General features: G+C 54.5%; 1 protein-coding gene across 1 annotated transcript in view; it reads left to right on the top strand.

Annotated features, from left to right (window-relative positions):
- Window positions 1-991: 991 nt before the first annotated feature.
- Window positions 992-15,485, top strand: part of LOC138565335 (zinc finger protein 397-like) — a 46,900-nt gene continuing 32,406 nt past the window's right edge. The window contains exon 1 of the mRNA XM_069642971.1: window positions 992-1,106. The gene's annotated coding sequence lies outside the window, so the exon portion shown is untranslated. The remainder of the gene's footprint in view (window positions 1,107-15,485) is intronic.

Raw genomic sequence — 15,485 nt, 5'->3', positions numbered from 1 at the left:
ATGTCCTGGGTGGAGGGGCAGGGAGTGATGCCCTGGGTGGAGGGGCAGGGAGTGATGCCCTGTGTGGAGAGGCGGGGAGTGATGCCCTGGGTGGAGGGGCAGGGAGTGATGCCCTGTGTGGAGGGACAGGAGTGATGCCCTGGGTGGAGAGGCAGGGAGTGATGTCCTGGGTGGAGGGGCAGGGAGTGATGCCCTGGCTGGAGGGGCAGGGAGTGATGCCCTGGGTGGAGGGGCAGGGAGTGATGCCCTGTGTGGAGAGGCGGGGAGTGATGCCCTGGGTGGAGGGGCAGGGAGTGATGCCCTGTGTGGAGGGACAGGAGTGATGCCCTGGGTGGAGAGGCAGGGAGTGATGTCCTGGGTGGAGGGGCAGGGAGTGATGCCCTGGCTGGAGGGGCAGGGAGTGATGCCCTGGGTGGAGGGGCAGGGAGTGATGCCCTGTGTGGAGAGGCGGGGAGTGATGCCCTGGGTGGAGGGGCAGGGAGTGATGCCCTGTGTGGAGGGACAGGAGTGATGCCCTGGGTGGAGAGGCAGGGAGTGATGTCCTGGGTGGAGGGGCAGGGAGTGATGCCCTGGGTGGAGGGCATAGCTCTCAACCATTTGTATTGCAAAGGCGGGTGAAATCACCCGATTTTGTTTTTGGCGGGTGAGACGCCCATTGGAATGAATGGGCGTGCAGGTGGCTTGGCGGGTGAGTCAGCCCTTTACAAGGCGGGTGACACCCGCCAAAAGCGTGTGAGTTGAGAGCTATGGTGGAGGGGCAGGGAGTGATGCCCTGTGGTGAGAGGCGGGGAGTGATGCCCTGGGTGGAGGGAGTGATAGGCACGCTGCTGTCTTCTCGCCTCAGCCTGTCAGGACAGGCCTGAGCCTGCAGGGCGCGCCCCACGGCACGTGCCACCTCTGTAGTTTCGTGTCTACGTCACAGCAGCGTCATGAGCTGCACGCCTCTCATGAAGTCACGTGGCGGCGGCAAGGTCGTTACGCTCAAACGTGACGTTCTTCCAGTCACGTGACCGAGAGGAGACGGCGCTTCTCTGGGCGTTGTGTGTCTTGGATGAGAAGTGGGGGGCCAGCCTTGCTGGGGTGTTGTTTACTCCTGGAACGCAGAGGTAAGCCCCCAGCCCCCCCCCCCCACCCCGGGAAAACATGCCAGGCCTGCAGGTAGGACTAGCGTGCTCGCAGAATGCAGACCCCCCCCCCTCTTGGGGATGCACAGGTCCGGCCAATCCTCTCTGCACCCTGCCACCTCCCCCCAGCAGAGGGCATCACCCTCCCTGCTCTGCATGGCCCGTGGAGGAGTGTGCTGGGGCGGGGGTCGCAGCAGGAGCCTCCACCTGCTCTGCATGGCCCGTGGAGGAGTGTGCTGGGGGGTCGCAGCAGGAGCCTCCGCCTGCTCTGCATGGCCCGTGGAGGAGTGTGCTGGGGCGGGGGTCGCAGCAGGAGCCTCTGCCTGCTCTGCATGAGCCCGTGGAGGAGTGTGCTGGGGCGGGGGTCGCAGCAGGAGCCTCCACCTGCTCTGCATGGCCTGTGGAGGAGTGTGCTGGGGCGGGGGTCGCAGCAGGAGCCTCTGCCTGCTCTGCATGAGCCCGTGGAGGAGTGTGCTGGGGCGGGGGTCGCAGCAGGAGCCTCCACCTGCTCTGCATGAGCCCGTGGAGGAGTGTGCTGGGGCGGGGGTCGCAGCAGGAGCCTCCACCTGCTCTGCATGGCCCGTGGAGGAGTGTGCTGGGGGGTCGCAGCAGGAGCCTCCGCCTGCTCTGCATGGCCCGTGGAGGAGTGTGCTGGGGCGGGGGTCGCAGCAGGAGCCTCCACCTGCTCTGCATGGCCCGTGGAGGAGTGTGCTGGGGCGGGGGTCGCAGCAGGAGCCTCCACCTGCTCTGCATGGCCCGTGGAGGAGTGTGCTGGGGCGGGGGTCGCAGCAGGAGCCTCCACCTGCTCTGCATGAGCCCGTGGAGGAGTGTGCTGGGGGGGGTCGCAGCAGGAGCCTCCACCTGCTCTGCATGGCCCGTGCGGAGTGTGCTGGGGGGGGGTCGCAGCAGGAGCCTCCACCTGCTCTGCATGGCCCGTGCGGAGTGTGCTGGGGGGGGGGTCGCAGCAGGAGCCTCCACCTGCTCTGCATGGCCCGTGCGGAGTGTGCTGGGGGGGGGGGTCGCAGCAGGAGCCTCCACCTGCTCTGCATGGCCCGTGCGGAGTGTGCTGGGGGGGGGGTCGCAGCAGGAGCCTCCACCTGCTCTGCATGGCCCGTGCGGAGTGTGCTGGGGGGGGTCGCAGCAGGAGCCTCCACCTGCTCTGCATGGCCAGTGGAGTCGCAGCAGGAGCCTCCACCTGCTCTGCATGGCCCGTGCGGAGTGTGCTGGGGCGGGGGTCGCAGCAGGAGCCTCCACCTGCTCTGCATGGCCCGTGGAGGAGTGTGCTGGGGGGGTCGCAGCAGGAGCCTCCACCTGCTCTGCATGGCCTGTGGAGGAGTGTGCTGGGGCGGGGGTCGCAGCAGGAGCCTCCACCTGCTCTGCATGGCCCGTGGAGGAGTGTGCTGGGGGGTCGCAGCAGGAGCCTCCGCCTGCTCTGCATGAGCCCGTGGAGGAGTGTGCTGGGGCGGGGGTCGCAGCAGGAGCCTCCACCTGCTCTGCATGGCCCGTGGAGGAGTGTGCTGGGGGGTCGCAGCAGGAGCCTCCGCCTGCTCTGCATGAGCCCGTGGAGGAGTGTGCTGGGGCGGGGGTCGCAGCAGGAGCCTCCACCTGCTCTGCATGGCCCGTGGAGGAGTGTGCTGGGGGGTCGCAGCAGGAGCCTCCGCCTGCTCTGCATGGCCCGTGGAGGAGTGTGCTGGGGGGTCGCAGCAGGAGCCTCCGCCTGCTCTGCATGAGCCCGTGGAGGAGTGTGCTGGGGCGGGGGTCGCAGCAGGAGCCTCCACCTGCTCTGCATGGCCCGTGGAGGAGTGTGCTGGGGGGGGGTCGCAGCAGGAGCCTCCACCTGCTCTGCATGGCCTGTGGAGGAGTGTGCTGGGGCGGGGGTCGCAGCAGGAGCCTCCACCTGCTCTGCATGGCCTGTGGAGGAGTGTGCTGGGGCGGGGGTCGCAGCAGGAGCCTCTGCCTGCTCTGCATGAGCCCGTGGAGGAGTGTGCTGGGGCGGGGGTCGCAGCAGGAGCCTCCACCTGCTCTGCATGGCCCGTGGAGGAGTGTGCTGGGGCGGGGGTCGCAGCAGGAGCCTCCGCCTGCTCTGCATGAGCCCGTGGAGGAGTGTGCTGGGGCGGGGGTCGCAGCAGGAGCCTCCACCTGCTCTGCATGGCCCGTGGAGGAGTGTGCTGGGGGGGTCGCAGCAGGAGCCTCCACCTGCTCTGCATGAGCCCGTGGAGGAGTGTGCTGGGGCGGGGGTCGCAGCAGGAGCCTCCACCTGCTCTGCATGGCCCGTGGAGGAGTGTGCTGGGGGGTCGCAGCAGGAGCCTCCGCCTGCTCTGCATGAGCCCGTGGAGGAGTGTGCTGGGGCGGGGGTCGCAGCAGGAGCCTCCACCTGCTCTGCATGGCCCGTGGAGGAGTGTGCTGGGGGGTCGCAGCAGGAGCCTCCGCCTGCTCTGCATGAGCCCGTGGAGGAGTGTGCTGGGGCGGGGGTCGCAGCAGGAGCCTCCACCTGCTCTGCATGGCCCGTGGAGGAGTGTGCTGGGGGGTCGCAGCAGGAGCCTCCGCCTGCTCTGCATGAGCCCGTGGAGGAGTGTGCTGGGGCGGGGGTCGCAGCAGGAGCCTCCACCTGCTCTGCATGGCCCGTGGAGGAGTGTGCTGGGGGGGTCGCAGCAGGAGCCTCCACCTGCTCTGCATGGCATGTGGAGGAGTGTGCTGGGGCGGGGGTCGCAGCAGGAGCCTCCACCTGCTCTGCATGGCCTGTGGAGGAGTGTGCTGGGGCGGGGGTCGCAGCAGGAGCCTCTGCCTGCTCTGCATGAGCCCGTGGAGGAGTGTGCTGGGGCGGGGGTCGCAGCAGGAGCCTCCACCTGCTCTGCATGGCCCGTGGAGGAGTGTGCTGGGGGGTCGCAGCAGGAGCCTCCGCCTGCTCTGCATGAGCCCGTGGAGGAGTGTGCTGGGGCGGGGGTCGCAGCAGGAGCCTCCACCTGCTCTGCATGGCCCGTGGAGGAGTGTGCTGGGGGGGTCGCAGCAGGAGCCTCCACCTGCTCTGCATGGCCTGTGGAGGAGTGTGCTCGGGGGGGGGTGGGCGGTCGCAGCAGGAGCCTCCACCTGCTCTGCATGCCCCGTGGAGGAGTGTGCTGGGGGGTCGCAGCAGGAGCCTCCGCCTGCTCTGCATGAGCCCGTGGAGAGTGTGCTGGGGCGGGGGTCGCAGCAGGAGCCTCCACCTGCTCTGCATGGCCCGTGGAGGAGTGTGCTGGGGGGGTCGCAGCAGGAGCCTCCACCTGCTCTGCATGGCCTGTGGAGGAGTGTGCTGGGGGGGGGGGGCGGTCGCAGCAGGAGCCTCCACCTGCTCTGCATGCCCCGTGGAGGAGTGTGCTGGGGGGTCGCAGCAGGAGCCTCCACCTGCTTTGCATGCCCAGTGGAGTCGCAGCAGGAGCCTCCACCTGCTCTGCATGGCCTGTGGAGGAGTGTGCTGGGGGGGGGGGGCGGTCGCAGCAGGAGCCTCCACCTGCTCTGCATGCCCCGTGGAGGAGTGTGCTGGGGGGGTCGCAGCAGGAGCCTCCACCTGCTCTGCATGCCCAGTGGAGTCGCAGCAGGAGCCTCCACCTGCTCTGCATGCCCAGTGGAGTCGCAGCAGGAGCCTCCACCTACTCTGCATGGCCCGTGGAGGAGTGTGCTGGGGGGGGTCGCAGCAGGAGCCTCCACCTGCTCTGCATGGCCCGTGCGGAGTGTGCTGGGGGGGGGTCGCAGCAGGAGCCTCCACCTGCTCTGCATGGCCCGTGCGGAGTGTGCTGGGGGGGGGTCGCAGCAGGAGCCTCCACCTGCTCTGCATGGCCCGTGCGGAGTGTGCTGGGGGGGGTCGCAGCAGGAGCCTCCACCTGCTCTGCATGGCCAGTGGAGTCGCAGCAGGAGCCTCCACCTGCTCTGCATGGCCCGTGCGGAGTGTGCTGGGGAGGTCGCAGCAGGAGCCTCCACCTGCTCTGCATGGCCCGTGCGGAGTGTGCTGGGGGGGTCGCAGCAGGAGCCTCCACCTGCTCTGCATGGCGCGTGCGGAGTGTGCTGGGGGGGTCGCAGCAGGAGCCTCCACCTGCTCTGCATGGCGCGTGCGGAGTGTGCTGGGGGGGTCGCAGCAGGAGCCTCCACCTGCTCTGCATGGCGCGTGCGGAGTGTGCTGGGGGGGTCGCAGCAGGAGCCTCCACCTGCTCTGCATGGCCCGTGGAGGAGTGTGCTGGGGGGGTCGCAGCAGGAGCCTCCACCTGCTCTGCATGGCGCGTGCGGAGTGTGCTGGGGGGGTCGCAGCAGGAGCCCTCCACCTGCTCTGCATGGCGCGTGCGGAGTGTGCTGGGGGGGGTCGCAGCAGGAGCCTCCACCTGCTCTGCATGGCCCGTGGAGGAGTGTGCTGGGGGGGTCGCAGCAGGAGCCTCCACCTGCTCTGCATGGCCCGTGGAGGAGTGTGCTGGGGGGGTCGCAGCAGGAGCCTCCACCTGCTCTGCATGGCCCGTGGAGGAGTGTGCTGGGGGGGTCGCAGCAGGAGCCTCCACCTGCTCTGCACCCAGGGAGGAGCCCCCTCCGTATCGGCAAGGCCCTTGGAGTGTGCTACGGGGGTCGCACTCGTTCTAGTGGCAGTGGACCCAGTGTCCCCACCCTGGAATGAGCTGCGTCCCCACCTTCTTTCCATCCATGCGGTCATACCTTTTCCAGGGTCGCGGATTAACGTGTCGTGCGTTATAAGTTTCATATATAAAAAGAAAGCAGTCCCTACTGTATGGATCAGAAGTCTCATTCATTACGGATGAGTGGGGGGAGGAGGCTCAAGCGGAAAAGATTGTCGTTTTATGTTAAAATAGAAAATGCAAGGGAGACTTTTCACTGTGGGTCGGGATCACCTTATGGAACACACATCAAATGCCATGCTCAAGGCTTGGGTAATTCCATGTCAGGAACTGTTGCACAAACTTGGAATGGCGAAAGAAATGATGACTGAGAATCCCATTTAGGCTAAAGAAAAAGGTGTGGGGGCATTACACACTTTTCCCGCTGAGGTCTTAAATACCCTATCTGATTATCTTATTACATGTCCAAGTCCTGAGGTTGCGGCTGAACCTTTTCCCCACTAATGAGATTCTGTACTCAAGAAAGTGTATATCACATGCCACTATTGTTTGTCGTGACATGATTAAAATTGAAACTCTTCCATTTGATTGTCACATGTTATGTGTTACGCTCTGCTCGTCATTTCTTCGCCTTTGAGGGTGTGTGCAACACAATTCTGATTGACGAGTCCGATTCATGGAAATTCCCGGCTAGTCGCTTCTTGAAATGCATTTTTCCGATACCATATGTACGAAACCCCCCATTACTTGTCTCTTCAAAGGAATGATGCGGCTTTTGCTTGTTTTTTTTTTTTAAATTCCGATTTTAAACATGTGTAAAGGTAATTTTATGAGCTGTTTTATATTTACATTTTCTTCCAATGTGAAAAGTTGACATCTTGAGCTTTATCACATAAAAAATGTGGGTTGTGGATTGGCTGTGCCAATGAGAAGGGATCTCCTTCTTAAGAAGCTTGACTGAGGGATGGTCCTACAGGATTTTTATTAGGGCCGCGCTGTATCTGCTGTCACGATAGTGATGCCCATTCTATCACTTCTTTGAGCGATAAGACATTATGGTGGTCCTAACGAGTCCCAAAACAACATTTTGTAATGTGTAGCCTAAGAATGATTGGAGCCCTTAATTTTCTGGCATTTATACCGTGCACCGATGGCATTTGCGTTAGCTCCTGGCGATCGGGAGGAAAATGCCAGATAGCTTGTGAACGGGAAGTAGCATGGCCTCTGCCGGCTGCAGGCATCTTTCACCCTGTTCTTTGTGCAGACCCTAGCGCCATTTATGTCCAGATAGAAGCTCTGGGTAGGACACTGGTGTGCACGTTGCTCCTAGATGTGTAGAAGTTAAACATGTTAGTGGATGGCCAGTTGGGCAGTTTGGAGCATCCATCCAGTGTGGCCAGGGTGACCATTTCCCGCAAACCTTTCATTGCTCTACGTTATTTGCCTCGCGTATGAATCAACAATAGCCATTCGATGCCCTATGAGGCTGCGCTTAGTTTAAAATGAAATCGCTTTCTATCTCTGCACATAAAAAGGGTTCAATAGTTAGTTAAGCTACTGGCTTTACCGGTGCATGCTTTCATTCGGGGACTTGTCGTTCTGTGAATTTTGCACTTCTGTGATATTAGAGATAAGACCAACTAACACGATTTGCGGTCTGCTACTCGGATGTTCGATGTCCGTGATTTCACTTGAATTAGTCCTGCTATATTAGCTCTCCTAACTTCTCATCCTTTGCTCCCTTAAACATGGAGCAACGTTTGTGCGACTCCATCCAGATCCGCCTCTCTCTGGCCAGCCTGTCTTTTTGCTGAGCTAGTCGATTGGCTGCAGTGCTGTTGCTGATGAGTGTAATGTGTACTTCCATTGCAATGACCTTCTGGGGTAAATACCAGGAGCTCCTAGTGTCTCCAGTCTTTCAGGTGGAGTCATGATAAAATGTTAAAATGCAGCCAGCGACCAGCTTGCGCGTTGAACCGCACAGGCTACTTTTCAATCCTTCTTCTCAGCCTGTTATTCCCTTAAAATGCAGCGGTGTCCTCCTGTATCCAGAGCAAAAGTTAGTTTACAATGTTTGTCATGGCACTCTGATTTTCTGTTTAACTTGATACTGACCTTTTCTTTGAACTTTGGTCTCATACTGCTGTATGCCCACTCTGAGTAAGGTGCTGCAGCGACCAATTCTGGAACCCACCCGGATCCCTACACGCTGAAGGCAACTGGCCAATCCTGCACTCCAGGTGGCCATCCTGCAAACTCCCCGTTGCCAGACCAGACCACCCCTTTCTGTCACTTCTATGCTTGGTATCCCTTTCCCCCCACTCTTAATGACAGGTTGCCAGACACAGTGGGCTTCACAATGTAGTTCATTAACTCCAAAGAATCACTGTTCAACTGCTGAGCAGATGGAATACCAACATTGGTATCAGTCTGCTGTAGGATGCCATTGGTCCTTCTAAATACATTGTGACACCAAACTACAGTTCCTGTTGAATGGGTGTTATGATTATCTCTGTCTGCAAGTGGGTGCAATGTTGAGGTGGAAAGCGGAGCATAGAATGTTTACCCATGAGTGAGTGTTCCAGGGTGGTTAGTTGAAAGATGTAAGCCCTGAGAGGGGATGCCGGTGGGTGTCATATTTTCCCCGTGACTTACCTGACTTAAAGAACTGTAATTAATAAGCCCAAACCAAGTAAAGAACTTGCAGTTTACACAAAGTTGTCAGTCATTTGTAACCAGACCTAGAACACAACGGGAACCCAAAATATGGTATGCTCATTTGGGACCCCAACAAAGTTTCCTGCAGTGCGTTCTTATCAGTATCCTGTCCAGTGGTGTCACCAAGGATCAAATTTAGGAGGGGCACAGACAAAAGAGGGGGGGGCGTCTAGAAAAGGGAATGTGTGACATCACAAGCACTCCTACACACCAACTCCCCACTGCACCTCTCCTCTATCAGAATGCAGGCACAAAACCATTCAGTCACTAATGGCCCATCATTAGCAGTTTCGTGCACTACATTCTGGAGGGGCTTGTCTTGGCTGCAGAGGGAACTGAACTGTTTTGATTGTTGTGCTTGGGAGTCAGAGTGCTTATGAAGACGTAGGGCAGCCTCTGTTCACTATCTTTTTCTGCCCAAGGGTATACTATCCTGTTGTTCAGCTCCTGGGTTGGTAGTGCAGATGTTATATGGCATTTATAAACATGTCTATACACAGGTGTTTCAAGGCGCAACTGAGGTGGGGGAGCACAAGGGGAGGCCCCGGATGTCAGAGGGGGGCTGAAATGGGAATGGGGAAGGCCTGGGCCCGGGTTCCTGGAGGGAGGAATTACCGGGCCCTCGTCCGAACTCGGAATGGCTCGGTAATTCCCCATTCTGGGAACCCGGACCCGATTTTGGCAGCAGCCATGCTGCCAATAGCGGCGTGGCTACCGCCAGAATCGTAATGAGGCCCAATGACTGTAAAGTTCGACCAGATACGTTTGTGTCCTCTTGTACTGCTGACCTACATTGCAGAGTGGCATGTTTATCCAAATCCATTTGTTCAGTAGCTTACTTTCAGAATCCTTAAAATCACTCTTTGCTCATGTGATGGCTCTCAAATCAACATTCTCTTCACCTAGTTCTGGTGACTTAGCGAGCATGTCACGCCCAGGGCTACCAGTGTTGGATCGGGATCCTCTTCTCCACTCTCACACTTCAGAGGACCCTTCAACCACTTTTTCTGTTGTCCTAGAAATATGGGCCCCTTTAACTTCGAAAAGTGTGGGGCGATTGCTGGGTCTCATTCCATCATCGCTATTTTCATGTTTTATTGAGTGATGCATACTATTTTATACTCCTTTTAATCTTTACAGATCCGCTGTTGACTTATGGTGTAGTGGATCAGGTTGCTGTTGGATCTCGCTTTCTAGTATCTCTACTATAAAACATGCTCCAACCCCTTTGTCCCAAATTCTTAGTCCTTTGAGATCTTAACCTAAATGCCTATACTAATAATTGCAGGGGACAATACGTTCCTTTTAAGAACACAGTGACGAGAATTATGATTCTCAAAGTGTACTACCAACAGCAGTAAAATAAAATCGTCCGCAAAGACCAACCATTCTATCATATTTCTCCCCAACCTGGTGGGTGCGATGGAAGGGCCCTTCTCCCAATCCCTCCACATGACACACATACAGGTTGAAGAGTATAGGTGCCAGTGTGCAACCCTGTTTGAACCCACATAGGAAACAATCTCCTGACAAAGCATCCCCTCCTTGGTCAATTGAACCTGTATTGTAGTATGGGTATGTAGAAGAGCAAGGAGCTGGACAAGCTTACGTGGGGTGTTCATAGCCAGCATTTTAGACCAAAGCCTGGGTCTAATAACACCATCAAGTGTGTTAGAGAGATCCAGTGAGGCTAAAAAGACATCCCCCGATTGTGTATAATCTACGGAGTGTCTTGAGTGAGCCAGTACTGTTGCATTTAAGGTAGTACCCAAGTTCTCTCTAAAGCCAACTTGAAGCAAGATGGAAAAAACTTTACTCGTGGTGTCTGTGTGCAATGGGCCTATAATTGTTTGGGTCAAGTGCATCACCTTTTGTGAATGGGTACAATAATTGACTGGAGCCAAGAGGTAGGAACAGTGTGTGTCTCAAAGATGTAATTAAACATGGGCTTCAGGAGGCCGTCCCACAAACCAGGGTCTTCCATGAATACTGTTAAATAACCGCTTCTGTAGACTTCTTAAGTTACTTGTAAGTTCTTTATTGTATGTTACATGAGCTCTTAAGCATAGAAAGACCACCGGGTCCCATCACCCAGGCTCAACTGACAGCAATGGAACTCTGGAGCGAAGCTCATAGGCAAACATTCCAAGCGCGCTCAGTGTTCCATGCCAGCTCATACCCATGCATTAAGCAACATCATAACGCATCTCCTCCCTTTCCGATGACAATCCAAACATGAGATGTCCAACACAGTCCCATCCCTCCTTCACACAGACAGCCCTAACAAGGAAAAGCGCTGTGATGGAGGACCAACTGAACACTTCCAACATATGCATACCTCTCCTTAAATCACACCACCAAGAGAGCAACACCCATGCCAAGGTAAGCTCTCAAGGAAATATTCATTCCGGAGAAATATGCCAAAGAAATTTCATCTTTTACAGATGATGCAACTCAAAACATCTAGGGAGATACCACTGACCACCATGGTGACAGTCACCCACATACATTTGGAGGCGCTACCTCCCTACACTTTGTGGCACTCACCCATATAGTCGGAGACGCCATTTCCCTCACAACCTGACACTTTGCGGAACTCGCCCACAAACACACAAAGATATTTCATACTATGGACACGTCACACTAGAACATTCAGCTTTTAGGCAACAAAGTGGCACCTTATGTTCCTAAAAGTCCATGAAGTCCAAATGAGTCCACTTTTAACCTAAAATGCCTCAAGAAAATTAAACTCTGATACTTTTACTTTAACTTCTCGACATCACTACCTGCAAATGACTTCTCACACCCAACTTCTCACCTTCTCCCGCAATTCCCATGCACACATTATTCCTTTAAAATTTAGCAAAATATTCACTTGGAACGAGAACAAAAAGAAAAGAATACACCATGCTGTTCGAAGTTTCCTCCTTCTCATCATTCTCATACGCATCGAACATTCGTGGCATCAGTCCCGACTAGCACTGCAACCTTCATCTTCATGCACTGTTCTCCCACTATGTTCCCTCGCAAGCAGCTTTCCTGCTTGCTCTGCATTGTGCTCTGTACCGCTTCCAGATAAAATCCTTCCTTTCACTTGGAAACTTCGAAATGACACTCTTGACGAACAGACTTCCGTCCTCAAATCTTCCTCACGTGCTGGTCAACGGTCCTCTGCCTTAATCCAGCAGTTAGTGCTCCAACTATTCTTCCTATTTTCTTCTGCCGACTTCTACTCGGTAGTCCTTGCTTCCGGCGGCCTTCACACTTCTGAAGCGTTCCAAACCTCTTCTCCAGGCAGCTGCCTGACACTTCCTTCTTCCTGGAGACATAAGGGCACGTCGCAAGGTCCCTTATTCTGAGGATCGTTAGACATACGAAATGCTCAGGCGGACCTTCGGCTGCTCAAACACACGCCAGGAATTCTGGAATTGTGAGCGCTTCAATTCGAACACTCCCGCCTAGCCCTGTGACATAATCATATGGACTGAAGCTAGTGTGCCTGACGGAGCTCTGCCGGCACAACGCTCAACTTCATATCACAACACTGCATAGTCAGCCGTGCATCCCAAAGTAAGGCGCTGCCACTCCCACGGAACACCTTCTGAACCCCTACAAAGCGGAAACGCCTTTGTCCATACTCTAGTAGAGGTTCTGGTGACTCCTTGGATGTTTGTTTGTTTATTTGGTATTGCGCGCCAAACCCATAAGGTAGCCGGGCGCAGTGGAGGTCAAGAGAACTTAAGCTTGGTTACATAATGTGTACAAAGAAGCATATAATATACAAGACAGATTGAAGATAGGCTGCCAGGGTGGTTACAGTGGCATACAGAAGGAAGCAAGTTAAGAGACATGCAGCAGAGACAGGAGTGCAAGGTACCGAGAAGGTACGCCAACAGTCATTCGTTCGTAGCCATTTAATTACATTGAGTCTAAATTTAGGGTATGGTTGTTCCTTTCTGAGGTCATGCGGTAGTGCATTCCAAGTTTGTGCTGGAATAACTGGTAAGCTAGATCCTCCAGTTGTGGCCCGTTTAAATCTAGGCGTTTCCAGGGTATGGGCATTGGTAGTTCTCGTTGGGCATGTGTACGATCTTCTAATTATCCTTTCAGCAAGGTAGGGTGGGGCCAAGTTGTTTAAGCATTTGGAGGTGAGAAGTATCCTGTCAGAAGTTTTTAGCCAATGAACCTCTCTTCTAGCATTAGAGATGTGTTCTCTCGTAGGGATATTCAAGGCTGCTCTTACGGTGTTATTTTGCATTCTTTGTATTTTGTCGATGATATTTTTGTTGGACCCCGAGTAGAGAGCGTTACAGTAGTCTAATCTCGACATTACAAGGACATTGGCGAGGGTGATGCAACTCTGGGTGGAGAGGCAAGCTCGGATAAGCTTACAGGTATAAGCTGTGGAGGATACAAGTGAGTTGACTTGTTTCTTAAGGGAGAGGGTGGCATCAAGATAGAAGCCTAGTGTTTTGACCACTGGCATCACCTTGATGAGATTGTTGTCGATATTGAAGGCGGTGTATTTAGGGCTAAGTTTTTTGTTGGTTTCAGAGCCTAGGATTAGTATCTCAGTTTTATCGTCATTCAGGCAGAGGCCATGAGGTGCCATCCATGCTTGAATGAGGAGGTATACTCTGTTTACTGGGGCTGTGTCCTCCAAAAAGTTGCCCGAAAGGGGAATGAGGATCTGGGTATCATCTGCATAATTTGTGTAGGTGATACCCAGTCGGTCCAGTTTGTCGAACAAAGGCTTAGTAAAGATGTTATACATAGTGGGTGAGACACAGGATCCTTGGGGTACTCCACAGGAGATTTGAGTTGGGTCAGCCGCCGTTAGTGGGGAAAAGGCTCGCATTGTCCTGTTAGCCAGGAAGGATTGGACCCAGGCTATGGCTTCCCCTGAGAAGTGCGCCGCCGACCTAAAATGGGTGCATAAGACTGCATGATCCACTAGGTCGAACGCTGCAGAGAGGTCCAGGAGAAGTAGCATAGCTGTTTGTCCCTTGTCCTTCAACTCGTCAATTTAAAGGTCTAGCAAGGCAGTTTCCGTGCCGTGGAGTGGGCGGAAGCCAGACTGTCGTGATCCTAGTAGGTGATTAACTTCTAGGTATTCCTGAATTTGAATATAGGCAACTCTATCAATAATTTTAAGTAGAAAGGGGACAGTGGTAATTGGTCTATAGTTGGTAGGGTCTAGTGTTTGTTTTTTAAGCAGGGGCAGGACCCAGGATTCTTTGAGGTTATTAGGTACTGTATTGGTTTTAAAGGAAGCGTTTATAAGCTTGGAGATAAATGGAGCAAGGTCTCTAGCCGCATCCTTTATGATTTGTGCCGGGCAGCTGTCGCCCTTGCAGTTAGATGGTTTTAGAGAGAGAATGGTTTTTTTCTGTGTCAAGGATAGAGATTTCTTTAAAGGTAAATGGTGTAGTTGTGTTACACCCTGTGTCAGGGGGTGGTTGTTGCTCAGAGGGGGGGGGGGTGGGCAGAGAGGCTTTTTTGACTGCTATTTTCTGTTGGAGAGTAGTGATTTTGTTTAAGAGGACTTTTTGAATTGCAGTGCACAATGGCTTTTGTCCTTGGGGACAGTGTCTGCCGGTGGGGTTTGGGGCTTCCATTTCACGTAGGATAGAGAACAGTTCCTTAGTATTGGAGCTAGCTTTTGCAATTCTATCATTGAATATGTATTTTTTGTGTTTATTTCTTTTTTGTAATATTTGGAGAGTTCTTTTAATTTATCCTTTATTGACAGTAGTCGGTGAGTGGCACCAAATCGTTTGCAATTTTCTTTTCTGTAATCTTAACTCTTTAAGTTGAGGTGTGAACCATGCGTTGAGGTGGGATTTTTGTCTGGCTTTGCGCATTTTTAGTGGGGCGGCTGAGTCCAAGGCCTGGGACATGGCAGTATTGAAAATTTCCACTAGAGATTTAGGGTCTGCATTATTGTTAACGTTATTCAGAGAAGGGAGGAGGTGTGGGACTAGTTTGGTATGAGCTGGCATTGGTATGTTGTTTAAATGCACTCCAGTGCCCACTATGCTGCCCATTTCAGCCAACACGGCCCTGCTCCACTCCCTGCGCTAAGACTACCGAAGCACACCACAGCTCACTATCTCTGCAGTGCTCATAGACCAGCTTCTTCCTTTTTTAACCAAATCGGTGGCAGGTCCTCACCAGGGACACCAGAGCTTTCTTTTTCAACCATGGCCCTGAGTATTCCTGCTTGCATTACCCTGGTGCCCCGTTCCAAACTTCTCTAACTGGCCCAACTGGGGTTTCTTTATTCCCAAACTTCACGCGCTCTGCTTAGCTTACTTCCAGCTTCATCCAGCGCATCATCTTTTGGTATATTAACCATCTTAATGGGATTAACTGCTTCAACACCCCATCTTTTCTTAACCCCCTGCCTTTGGGCACCTAGGTGATGGGACTTATTCAGGATGGCTGGGGGCAGTGGTCTCTTCCCTCTCTCTTCTTCTGCTGCTCCACACCACCGCTTTACTCTGCTTATGCTTCAGGTTCTTGAAAATCCTCGTCGCCAATGTTAAATACCCGCTTCTGTAGACTTAAGTTACTTGTAAGTTCTTTATTGCATGTTACAGGAGCTCTTGAGCATAGATAGACCACTGGGTCCCATCACCCAGGCTCAACTGACAGCAATGGAACTCTGGAGCGAACCTCATAGGCAAACATTCCAAGCGCCCTCAGTGTTCCATGCCAGCTCATACCCATGCATTAAGCAACATCATAACAAAGGGTGGAATGTCATCTGGCCCCGGCGCACGAGATGACTTGAGTTTTCTTATAGCCCAAGAAATGTCATCCTGGTCCCAGGTGCACTGGCCAGCCACAGGGGGTGCCAAGTCAAGACCTCCAGCTTCGGTGAATTTTTTTAGGCAAGGCACATTTTTTTTCGAGTAGTGGGTCACCCAAACGTCTGCATGTATTGGGCAATCTAATTCCCCCTGCCCTTCCTAGTTGGTATCCAGGGTCCTATTGGCAGTGGACCAAAATTTGCCATCCTTTCCCTTTACAAAGTTGTTCGAACATA

Source organism: Ambystoma mexicanum, chromosome 1p, assembly GCF_040938575.1.
Source record: "Ambystoma mexicanum isolate Mex_15411 chromosome 1p, UKY_AmexF1_1, whole genome shotgun sequence".
In the NCBI taxonomy this organism is placed as follows: Eukaryota; Metazoa; Chordata; class Amphibia; order Caudata; family Ambystomatidae; genus Ambystoma; species Ambystoma mexicanum.
This window is presented reverse-complemented; position numbering and strand designations above follow the sequence as displayed.